The following is a 13155-nucleotide window of genomic DNA, read 5'->3' on the forward strand; positions in this document are numbered from 1 at the left end:
ACGCATTTCGGGAAATATCCCGACAAAAATAAACTAAGTACAACATGTATAACACAGATGTCTTCAAATATTTCGGGATTTATCCCGAAAATTCAAATGTATATGCTAGACCTCATGACTAATAATTTCTTTTCACATTTCGGGAAAAATCCCGAAAATATAAATCTAATATCAGACACACACTTAATTTTTTTGTTACATAGATTTTTTTTACCCATTTCAGGAAAAATCCCGAAATAAAATCTACAAGAAAAAATAATTAAAAAAAGTTTTTACAAAAATTTGTTTCCATCATTTGTTCAAATTTTAATTCATAAAAAATATGTTTATAACCATACTTTTCATTTCTTTTAAAAAAAAAAGTAATTTCTTAGAAATAATAAGGTTACTCTATACTGCATCCCTTTTGTCATGCTTCAGTAATTCCCTAAATATAATATCAACCAAATTTGTCCCACAAAAAGGGGGGCCTATACATCCTATAAATCCTATTTATAAGTGGTCGATATTAAACTGGCCTAAGCATAAACTTTAACATATAAACAGAAAACTGCAAAAGATTGTAAGTTATAAAACCATGATTTAGGGTTCAGGATTATTAAAATCCCTAAGCACATGCATTGTCCAAAAGCATATTCAACTGCATATAAATTATCCCTGACCTACTTTTAGTGGTTCTCCTTAAATGTGGACTTATCACAAATATTTCAGTGTAAACAAAGGAAATTTTCAAAGTCAATATGCCATTACTGAGAGGCTGGTGAGGAGGGCGATGCTCTATGTGATTGAGATATATATATATATATGTGTCCATAACACATTATACTCTGCTTCCACAATCAGATTTCAATGTTCAGTAACTTATTTGTAATTGTTTAAAAAACACTGACTTAAATGAACACTTGAAAGTACAAAGTTTCAAGTTTATTTGACCATTACATCATAGTAAACTATTGTACACAAAACCTTAACCTTCTCTACTGTTGTACATCTTGAAAACAAAATAATTGATAAAAACTAGTTTCAACTCATTATTTCAAATGCCAATGAAATTTTAAAATAGGAATGAAAAAAAACTCAAACTCAAAAATATTCACTAATGTAGCCTCATTTAATTTTCGTAATTTGCACATTTTTTTTTGTCACAGAAAATATGGAAGAAACTATCTTTAATTATTTTTGATATTCTCCACAGCAAAATATAAAAATTAAAATACTGTTCTAAAGTAAAATACATGTACTTTTAATATTTCAAATACATACAATAAAATATAACTACAAATCATAGTATACATGTGAATAAATCTTCATAGCATGTGCAATGTTTGTTATATTCAGATGGAATTATTACATATTATAAATTGATCTGTTTCTTTACTGATGCCTAGCTTTCTCTTCCTTTCACTCCTGCCTATAAGACCAAAGTAAATTAACATTTAATAAAATATAACAAAAACGTTCTATTCTGCTGAACACGCTAAAAGTAAATATTAACTGTGAAATCAACAATTTTGATTATGTTGATAGGTTGAGACTATAACCATTTGACATTTATAATAAAACTTCTTTAGCGTAGAGTTGTGTTCTTTTCCCTTTCTCCAATTTGAATGTTCCTGGCAACCTGCATTCTTTTATGTTACTTTTTTCTTTTTACAAACACTGATCGAGATTTAAAAGGGGAGCAATATTGAGTTTGCATGTGACTTAATAAACAGATTAAAATCCTTAAAACAATATGTTTTATCTGTATGAACATTATGGATTATTTATTCCTTTTAGAGTTTTCTGAATAAATAAATGATGAATGGGTCCATGGGACACAGATTATGCCCCTGCTTGCATATAACATTTTAAAGGGTCATAAATCAAGAATGGTAAAAGTGACACACAGTACCCAAATGAGTACTTGATCTGATTTTTGTGGTAATAAGCATTGCGTTTAAGTTTCAGTACATTTGGTTAAGCAAACTTAAGTTTATAGTTAACTAAAACAAATAAACAGATGCGCCATGTGAACATGATACCCCTGTCTCTTTTTCAAGAATAAAGTTCAATAACTTCTTCATAAAATGAGAATGGAATTGGGGGAAATATGTCAACAACCTGACCAAAGTGCAGACAACAACCGAGGTCCACCAATGGGTCTTCAACACAGTGAGAAAATCATGCACTATAAGTGTTTGTCTTTTCTCTTTTTTTTTATATAGATTAGAACGTTGGTTTTCATGTTTGACAGCTGGTTTCACAATAGTAATTTTTTGGGTCCTTAAATTAATAATAGCTTACTGCTTGGTGTGATCCAAGGCTCTGTGTTGAAGACTGTACTTTGACCTATAATTGTTTTTCTTTTACAAATTGTGACTTGGATGGAGAGTTGTCTCATTGGAAGTCATACCACATCTTCCTTTATCTAATATTATGTACAAACATACAAGGATAAAACTTAATGCCCCCTCCGCTACGACGAGGCATAACAAAAAGCATATGTATATAGAGAAGCAGGACTCTTATTAAGACTGAATATTACAGTACCTTATTCTGCATTCTTTCATCTTATCCCCTGATTGCTGACATGAATGGTTCTTTATTTCTTTTACTTCTAGGCAATTTTGGTATGAAAGCACCATATTTCAAGTTAAGTGTATCCATGGTTTGTCCTGGGCGTATTTTGATAAAAATGATAAATGTTGACCGCATCTTTTGGTGTCTCTCTTGTAAAACAATAATGCAAAGCCTCTGTGTGTTGTTTAAAATTACAAATCAAAGGAATTAACCAGTAAAATAAATTGTATTATAATTTCACTTCTGAAATAATCCTGACCGGTGACTGTACAGTTTCAGCATATTTTCCTTTGTTCTTAATTTTTCTGATATTTAGCTAAAAGTAGGATCAATGAAAATCTTTATGTGTGTGGCCAACAGGTTCTTACGACCAGAGAACCTGAAAAAAAATTATCTGTTGAGGTCTTGACTAGTATCATTTATTTATCCATTAATGAGATAGAGCTTTGTTAGAATATTGAAAGGTGGAAGCAGTATAATTACTTTAATACACTAAAATATGTAATAAATAAAACAAGAATGTGTCCATGGGACACAGATGTCCCTGCTTGTAAATATATCTCTAATATATATCCTTTTTCCTATTAAAAAAGTAACATATTCATGATAATATGAGAATGACGAAAGTGACTTGATCAGTGTTTGGTGTTAACAAGCATTGTGTAAACATTTCACAACACTTAATGGTTGATGCAAAGTAAAGTTAAAGTGCAGTTTGGTATTTGAACAAGTTTTCAATTACTTCAAGTTCCCGTAAATCCCTGATATTCTTTAATGTTTTTTTTTATTGCAGTACAGTAATAATCTGATGGTTCAAGAGAGCACAAAACCACGACAACAACATGTTTAATGTTTATCAAAATATCATTTTCCTTTGTTTTTTCTTAATATTATAAAACCAGAAGAAAAATAAATTTCCATATCTTGCTCTGTTAACGAGTTGTAATAAAATTTATTCATCAACATGATCAAATACACTGGATAAGAATCTGTTGGTAGTGCTCTGAGGTTAAATAATTGACTTATTTTCATAGGTTTATGACCACTGACCAGCTATAACAATAATGGCTATAGAAAGTTGAGGCTCCAATGGGCCTTTATCGCTCACCTGATATTCTCATTTACAATTGATGCATGAAATAATGCAACTGTTATACTTTTGCTTTAGTTTCAGAGATATAAGTAAACACTGCATTTTCCTCCTATTTTCTATTTTTAGCCATGTCTGCCATGTAGGTTGGCAGGGTCATCAAACACATTTAAAACTATATATACATACCCTAATGATGAGTGTGGCCAAATTTAGGTAGATTTGTCTCAGTTGTTTCAGGAGACGACTTTTCTAAAAGATGAAAAAAAATTATGAAAAATTATTCATTATTTATTCCTTTCAAAATTCTCTGAATAAATAAATGTCATGATTAGGTCCATGGGACACAGATTATGTCCCCACTTGCATATAACTTTTTAAAGAAAAAAAGAAAAAAACATACAATAGATTGTATACCAATATGCGAATTAAAATATTAAGCTACAATGTAATGTATGTGCCTGTTCCAAGTCAGGAGCCTGTAATGCAGTGGTTGTCATTTGTTGAAGTGTTACATATTTTTTTTCTTCATTTTTTTGTACATAAATTAGGCCGTTAGTTTTCTTGTTTTACATGTCATTTTGGGGCCTTTTATAGCTGACTATGCAGTATGGGCTTTGCTCATTGTTGAAGAGGGTACAGTGACCTTTAGTTTTTAATTTCTGTGTCATTTGGTCTCTTGTGGAAAGTTGTCTCATTGACAATCATACCACATCTTCTTTATATATAAAGTTAAGTACAACATTTAAAAGTGTTGACAATGGTTGATGTTAATTACATTATATTAGATTTTCTTGAGGAGAATAACTAAAATATGATTTTATTAGGGCTTGGATCCCACTAACATGTTTAATCCTGCTATCTTCTGTGCCTGTCCCAAGTCAGGAACCTGGACAATCAGTGGTTGTTGTTTGTTGCTGTGTTGCATATTTGTTTTTAGTTATTTTATTTGTATATTAATATTAAGGTCATTAGTTTGGAATTATTTTACAATTGTAATTTCAGGGCCTTTTTTATATATGACTATGCAGTATGATCATTGCTGAAGGCTGTACTTTGACCTATATATATAGTTAACTGACCGACGGAGGGACAGGTGTAAAACAATATGCCTGTCAACTTTTTCTTACAATTTCCTACATTTCCCATATCATTGACTATTTTATCATTACTTACATCTGTCCATTATTATACTGTCTTTTAGGTCACATTGCATTTCAAGCTGATGTTCAATACTTGCACAGTTGTACACCTAGAAAAAAAAATATGCAAAATTAAGATAAAACAGTCTTGTGTTCCTGTCACACTAGTTTAGATAGAGAGTCTTGTGAGTTTCTAACAGAAAATTTACAACACATCAATGAGAAATTGAAAAAAGTAAATAAAATTATACATTTGTCATTTTCGCTGTTTAGGTTACATGAGTGCATTAGCTGCCTTATTTTTACATGTTCACAAATCAGTATCCAGGAGAAGAGTAAATATATAAAGGCTCTGCATCCTCCCCCTGAAATGTTGTGTGCTTTTTCCAAGTTAAGAAAGAGTTTTAAAACTATCCATGCATGTCCACATCTAATTTATAAAAGATGATTAAATTGATCATTGAAATATGTATCAGAGTGAGAACTTCTCAATGTTCATTTTTTTTGGGGGGGGGGATATTTATTACCCTAATTTAATATTTCTATTGTCTTTAATTAAGTAACTGGGACGTACAGTACTGAGGATAAAATTTTCATATCTCTTCATTTATATACACAAATTCTAATGTTTCACATCCTGGGGGATTAAAACAGAGATTAAAACCCATGAAATTGAAATTTTTCACACATATTTGACTTATAGTAGTAATTGGGAATGTAAACATGTGATAATGTTTTCCCAGTAGGCAGTTTAACCAAACTTAAGATAGACAAGACATAATAACTCTATTATACAATATACACAGCATGCACATGACATGTGCTCCAATCATAATGATGAACTGAGTCCATACTGTCCCTTTAACATGTTTAACAAATAATGCAAATTTTTTTTTTATTAAGATTCTGTGATTTTTTTAAATTTTATAAACATTCTTATAGTTAATGCTTGAAATAAATATAAGTTATATATACTTAATCATCTGTAGAATTTTTTTATTAATGAAAAAAAAAAGAATTAGCTTAACTGATTAATCAATATTTAGGTCACAAGGCTTTTTACCCTGATGATCGAAGCTTGCCTAGAAATTGCTTCAGATTACTTTTAAGAAAATAGAACAGTTTTGAACATTCAAAAGGTCCAAAGTACATGTAAATATTAATGACACACATTTTTGATGACCAACAATATATGAAGAAATTTTCATAGAACATAAAAATAAAAAACACAAAAAAAAATCACATTATAAATCGAACACTGTTTCTGTTAGCGCTTTCACTGCATCCCTTGCAGTTCATCAGACAGAATTGTTATCGTTACTAGTAACAACTTGTGATGTTACCATGTGGTAGTTTGTATATATTACGGAATCTTATTCACAGACCGAATTTCACTTCCTATAGTATTAAAAGTCGGCTTATACAGTTAAATAAAATAGCGTTCCTTGGCTTCAAGTGGAATTTTATCTTAGGTCCACATCTGAAACTAGAGGCTCTAAAGAGCCTGTGTTGCTCACCTTGGTCTATGTGCATATCATAAACAAAGGACACAGCAGAGTGATGGATTCATGACAAAATTGTGTTTTGATGCTGGTGATGTGTTTGTAGATCTTACTTTACTGAACATTCTTAGTGCTTACAAGTATCTCTATCTAATGAACCTATGAATCTATCCCAGTAGTTAAACTATTTTGTAAAATTTACAAAATTTATGAAAATTGTTAAAAATTGACTATAAAGGGCAATAACTCCTTAAGGGGGTTGATTGACCATTTTCATCATGTTGACTTATTTGTAGGTCTAACTTAGCTCTACATTATTGCTGTTTACAGTTTATCTCTATTTATAATAATATTCAAGATAATAACCAAAAGCTGCAACATTTCCTTAAAATTACCAATTCAGGGGCAGCAACCCAACAACATTTTGCATGTTTGTTACGGAAATTTCGGGGCAGATAGACCTAGACCTAACGAAACAAATTTAACTGCGTCAGATTTGCTTAAAATACTTTGGTTTCTGAGATTTTAGCAAAAAACTGCATTTTACCCTAGTTACAATTTTTTGCCATGTTGGCCATCTTGGTTCGCCGGATAGCATCATTTAACACATTTTTTAAACTAGATACCCTAATGATAATCGAGGACAAGTTTGGTTAAATTTGTCTTAGTAGTTTCAGAGAAGATTTTTGTAAAAAAAAAATTGACAAAAATTGACTATAAAGGGCAATAACTCATTAAGGGGTCAACTGACCATTTTGGTCATGTTGACTTTTTTGTAGATCCTACTATGCTGAACATTATTGCTGTTTACAGTTTATCTATTTCCATAATAATATTGAAGATAATAACCAAAAACGGCAAAATTTCGCTAAAATTTCCAATTCAGGGGCAGCACGACAATGGACAATGGACGCCAAGTGATAAGAAAAGCTCACCTGACCTGAAAGGGATATAGTTTAAATTTTCCCTTTCCACATTGGTCAAAGTGTTCAGAACATGGAGAGTTTCTAATTGAAGGGACCTTTGTCCAGACAGCTGTTTGTGAACTCTTCGTCTATCAAATGGTTTGACCTATGTAGTTTTGATTACAAGTGGGACAGGATGCACAATAAATAATATTTTTCAGTTTAATTGCTGTGCCTGATTTCAGAGTTTTACTTCTAGCATTTAGCATGTTCCACATCTGGGATCCCCCCATTTTTGTATTTCTGCCACCTTTGTTCTGTGTACTGAATTTTGCTCGTGTCAGAAGTTTCTTTAGATTTGGTGCTTGTTGACAGCTCCCAATAAGTCATGATTCATCGACTAGATCTTTCATTTGCTTGCTGCAGAATAGGTAAAAAAAAACTTAGCAGAATTAAAGATAAGTGACTTTTTTATTATCTCCCTTTAAAGGACACTTAGCTTTCACTGTGAAAAAGTCCTCTTATTGAATGTCAACCTTGTAGGACAGAATTTAATAGTACTTTTTCATAAAAGAATGTCCAATTTAGGGACACTTTTTCACAGCATCTGACAAATTAAAATATTTACATTTTCTGTAAAAAAGTGTCAAGGTGGTTGATAGTAAACAAATTAGGTATTGTTACTTAAAGACCAAACAACCTATTCATTTCTACCAGTGATTTTTCCTTAAAATTTTGTGTGAAGGTATTTCATGATTTGAGGAACAAAATGTGATGAAACAAATTGGGGCCGGGTCACCGACTTATTTTTGTCACTATAGCAACCTCAGTTTCGCGTTTCCTGAATATTAACATAATATTTGCTTGTTATCTAAACTCTCAAAAAAATCCTTTATATCAAACCTACAAGCATAGTTCTTGTTTCACGTTAAACAGTAGATTTGTATCTATCAAAACAGGTTCAAAAATTTAAAACTCGTATTGTTTTGATCTTTAAAAATATGATTTATTTCATCCCCGCCAAAAATAAAAATGAAAAATGAAAAACGTTTCCAGTATTAAAAAATTTCTGCCAGTGATTTATCCATACAAAATTTCAAGAAGGAAAGTGCCATGTGTATGTAATCTTCAAAATAAAGCAAAAAAAAGTGTGTGTCACTGACCTTTCAAAAAAGTTATGAGTAATTTTCATGTATTTTTTTTTTCGTTTGTTTTGAAGAAAAGAGTTGTCTTTCTTTAGAACATTGCATCTGACGTCATAGTACAAACTTTTCTTGCTGGCCCACTATTTGAAAAAAATCGCAAATTGGACTTTTGAAACTCACATTTAAATTTCCAAGAATAGCAAATTATATTCACCTAGTACTTTATCATCCGGTAATACAAGAGATTAAATGCATGTATCAGTATCAGATCTTATGATGCTGTTGCCGCATAATATTTACCTTCAGAAACACCATCTGTTGGAACGAAAAATTGTTTGAAATAACCTTTCACGCCACTTTTGTTATGAAAATCTGTTTTTGTCCTCTGTCCCTCATTAGCATAATTATTGAAAATACAAAAAATGAAAGATGGCACTGGCTAACTTACAGAGTATTTGACTATATCAGACTAGAAGTGTGTTTTTTTTTCGTGTCAATTTTAGAAGTCTGCCATAATGAACTTATTCGCTACTGTTGACAGACGGACACACAAAATCATGAACGAACATCTTTATACCATTATTTTTCCTGACTCAGACAAACTTAATTATTGCATCAAGTTTGTGATTCATTATTTCTGAATATTTAACAGTCAGGGGACTTACTTAAATGAGTGATTTTCTAAATCACTGATTAAAGTAATACTATTTCCATAAAGATTGGAAGTAAGAGTTGTCTTTCTTTAATAATCACCTATTTAAGTAGTACAAATTAATCACTAAAAGAAGTGATTTAATTTTATTATAGCTTTAAATATAGAATACTAATGATCCAGGGACTAATCATGTTTCTAAAATTATCAGAACCAACATCTGTTTTGTCTAGGATGACCAGGTCATTTCAGGTGATGACCTTGTACTGAATCTAGGATAATGACATTAAGATCACTTGTTTAAGTATCATACCTCAATTTCCTTCCCAAAAATCACTTATTTAAGTATCATTATTTTAATAACCCCCACTAATTTCAACTGTCCCCTAACTTCACAGAAAAAATACTCCCATTGCTGGGAAAAATCTGTTAAGAAAGTATCAGTTCATTATGTAAAGACAATATTATAGCATTTTTTCAACTAAAATAGAATTTGCAGATAAATGATAGCATCAAAGGCATAACCTTGCTACATGAAAGAAGCAAAAAGTTCATTTTTTCCAAGTTTATTAATGAAATGATATTATTTAAACCTATGTCACAGTTTAAAATTTTGGTAAAACTTCAAAATCACAATTTGTGACAAAACTTCAAATTTGCTACTCAAATAAGTGATTTAAAAATCACTTATTTCAGTATTTAGTCCCCTGACTGTTTAAGATATAAGGAAATTCAAATTATAGTATAATATATGAATTAAAGTTTTTTATTCTAAAATGTTATAAATCTATCATAAAATACAATCCCTGTTATTACTATCTCAAGTGTTTTGAATAAACGAGACAGTAAATATAAAATACAAAAAAGTTTTTAATTCAAAAATTATTTTAGAAATAATTTTCCGTTGAAAACTACAAAGTAAGATTTCTCCAACAGGATAAAATATTATAAATCTAAATTGCTCATTTTGGAAATTTAAACAAAGGTTGTTGCAGGTATTAAAAATCAAAATTTGTTTTCAATCTTTCTGGTCATAGTTGAAGCTAAATGAAAGGGAGAGATTTAATGTTGGATATTATTCTTGGAGCAATTCTTTTTGTCTTAAGTTGAATTTATAACTATTTAGTTTTTACCACTGACAATTTTGATTTTATTTCACATTCGCTGAGTATTAATTTCATTATTATGTTTTGCCTTACAGCTAATTTCCTAATGCATGTAGGGTAAAACTTTGGTTGGCCTCCTTGCTTTGTTTGTTTAAATGTTTATTCAAGCTTTGTAATTAAGATTGACATCTTCATATATAGGTATGTAAACCTGTATATATATGATATTTAAATTCAATTGGACATTATCAAAAAATAATTAGACAAAATATACAAACAAAGAAAGCAAGCTAACCAAAGTGTTGATATACATAAATTAGGTAATTAGCTTCAGTGAGATCAGGGGAAATGTTTGTCATTTCTCCTTTAGACAATTTGAAATGAAACAAATGACAAACGACAATGACCCTTTGTCATAATTTTATTTTTACTATAAGATTTTGTGAAATAAGCAGTATAAATAAATTTTAACTTCATTGCAAGATGCGACATTATTTTACGAGAATCATTCAAACATTAGTTCCATGCATACGTTGCCAGTATGTCAAAACATCTAGGAATAATTGTTTATCTGAAAACTCAATTTTTGAAAATTGTGACATAAAATTAGAAGGATCATATCATAAGGAACATTGTGTATTAAGTTTTAAGTTGATAGGACTTCAATTTCATAAAAAACTGCCTTGACCAAAAACTTCAACCTAAAGCGGGACAGACGGAGGAACGGACGCACAGACCAGAAAACATTATGTTCATAAATGGTGCTGAAAAAGAACTTTCACCTATCTAATTAACATGTACACAATTGGAGAAAATGAAAGACAAAATCTACGCAAGTGAAAGATAAAAAAAGAAATGCCGATTGGCACAAATACAAGACAAATACGCATGTGAAATAATAAAAAAATGATATGCAGATCGGTGAAAATGCAGAAAGTCGAGATCAAAATCTATATTTGATTATTTTTATTAGAACGAAGGTCAAATATAGTGTAGTATCTTTTGTGTCCATTTGTGTTAAATTTTACATAAGACTAGAACACACCCGTGAAATCGCTGGTCCCTGACTAAAATAAAGTATATAACTATGTGTAAGCCTTATTTTAGCCTGGATATTTAGTTATCTGATAAAGTCATGCTGATTATAAGATGCACAGTTTTCTCTACTTTCAAAATCTTTCTGTTAGAAACCGTCGACCTGGAACTTATCAATTATTGGTAATATTAACTATTTGAAAAACAAAAGAGCCTGGAATGGAGTAATTTTTATCAACAGCATTGTCCAATATTAATTATAAATAAAGTCGAATTCTTGGTTTTGCTGTTTAGCGTCATGCCGGCTAACAAATTGTAAACTGAACCTATACGCCTTATTTTAAGTCTAGATTTTTAGTATTCATATTATCATCTTTTAAAGTCATACTGATTAAAATACTACAATAGGAAACAATGTGATAGAATTTAGTATTGTCAACCTTGTGATTATGACCCTTGTATATATAGCAAATCCTTAATACACCGTTTGGTGGTGTGCCTGTCAGATGCAGAACGTACAGATAAGGTATAGGTAAAAGGTGAATATACTATTGGTATTGGTATTGGAACTTGTTAATTATTTACAATATTAATTATGTGGAAAACAAAAGGGTCTGGAGTGGTGTAACTTTTAATCAACACCATTGTCCTATATTAGCTATATATAAAGTTGAATTCTTTGATTTGTCGTTTTTATCCCATGCCGGCTGACAAATTGGACCTCGTTATTTTTATAATAAGTATTATAGATATCAGCATAACAAAAAATGAAACATCTGAGTGGATTGAGTCTCCAAAACACATTTTATGAGAATTATTTTACTTGAAATTGATTTTGTTTTTTGTTTGTTGTTTTTTTTTTTTTTTGGGGGGGGGGGGGCTGGAGGGGGGTGCTTTTTCTCCTTATTTCTTATATTCTGCTATGATAGAACATTTTCCTAGGAAATACTTAAATAAATATATGTTTATAAGTTAATGAAATTATTTTTAATGCTGTAACGACAAATTATTCTTTAAAAGAGAAGCCTTTTATGTCCCTCTCTGGAATGCTGCGTAAATTTAATTTAGACGTAAGGACTTATTGAAACCTCCTTGGAGACAGTTAACTTATATGGATTGTTCATTCTGCTTAAATACTTCAGTTACTCATTTCTGATAACATTTCTATCATAAATGAGCGAAAGTTACCCCATTATTTTTACTTATTGACATGAAAAGTTAAAATTTTAAGGAAATTAGAGCTATAAATTGACCAAAAGAGACCTTATAAAGGAGACAATGAGGTCCATAAGTGGTATTTATCTTCCTAAAATCATCTTAAGTATCATATTCAACTGTTTGTAGGCAGATAAGATAAATATTTGATCATTTATTGGTCCACACTATATTTTATCTTGATGTGGCTTGGTTTGGATTTGTCGAAGAAATTTTGCTCGAATCGCTGTAGATGTCGTCTTTCATTATGCTAGATTTTTCTCAAACTATTGAACTCTGGTTATGACAAAACTTAACAGAAATGCTTGAAATAACCAGTATTACAAAGGAAAAAAGTCACATTCAGTTTATTAAACAATAATCAGATAATGTCTTCTTTAAATTTAGTCCTATGACAATTCTTCCTTTTTGTAACATCTTCATTCCAGGCAGGGATAGGGGAAACCAACAATCATTTTTGAATGGCCTGATCTGGACGAATAGAAAATAGGGATTGTATGCAAGTAAAGCTTAGATTTATGTAAAAAAAAATAGACTTTTACTTAGTTTGATCTATTACAGATTTTCATTGTGATTAAGTCACTAATACAAGTATGATATGCTGATGCCAGCATAATCATTTGTTGTTTACAAAGAGTCCTGCACTTTAATTTGAATACAATCAAAAGTCAAGAACACCCTGGACCCAAAGCCAAAGGTGCACTTGAATGGGTCTATATATTTCATGTATTTGGTAGATTGATTTATAAATGAATAACTTTATTTCTGAATTTTAATTTTTTTTTAAACTGTGTAAGATAA

The 13155-nt window shown here is 30.5% G+C and overlaps 1 protein-coding gene and 1 long non-coding RNA gene across 4 annotated transcripts in view; both read right to left on the bottom strand.

The window, feature by feature from the left end:
- The window catches only part of LOC143052951 (uncharacterized), a 91187-nt gene that overhangs the window by 16112 nt on the left and 61920 nt on the right, over nt 1-13155 (bottom strand). The window lies entirely within an intron of this gene.
- LOC143052952 (uncharacterized) overlaps nt 1-13155 on the bottom strand; it is a 17317-nt gene continuing 4162 nt past the window's right edge. For all 3 annotated transcript variants that reach the window (XR_012971303.1, XR_012971304.1, XR_012971305.1), the window contains exons 2-5: nt 4829-4904; nt 3842-3904; nt 2533-2941; nt 1-1411 (exon numbers count right to left, since the gene is read on the bottom strand). This is a non-coding gene — a long non-coding RNA (uncharacterized LOC143052952). The remainder of the gene's footprint in view (nt 1412-2532; nt 2942-3841; nt 3905-4828; nt 4905-13155) is intronic.

The sequence above is a fragment of the Mytilus galloprovincialis genome, chromosome 11, assembly GCF_965363235.1.
Source record: "Mytilus galloprovincialis chromosome 11, xbMytGall1.hap1.1, whole genome shotgun sequence".
Lineage (NCBI taxonomy): Eukaryota > Metazoa > Mollusca > Bivalvia > Mytilida > Mytilidae > Mytilus > Mytilus galloprovincialis.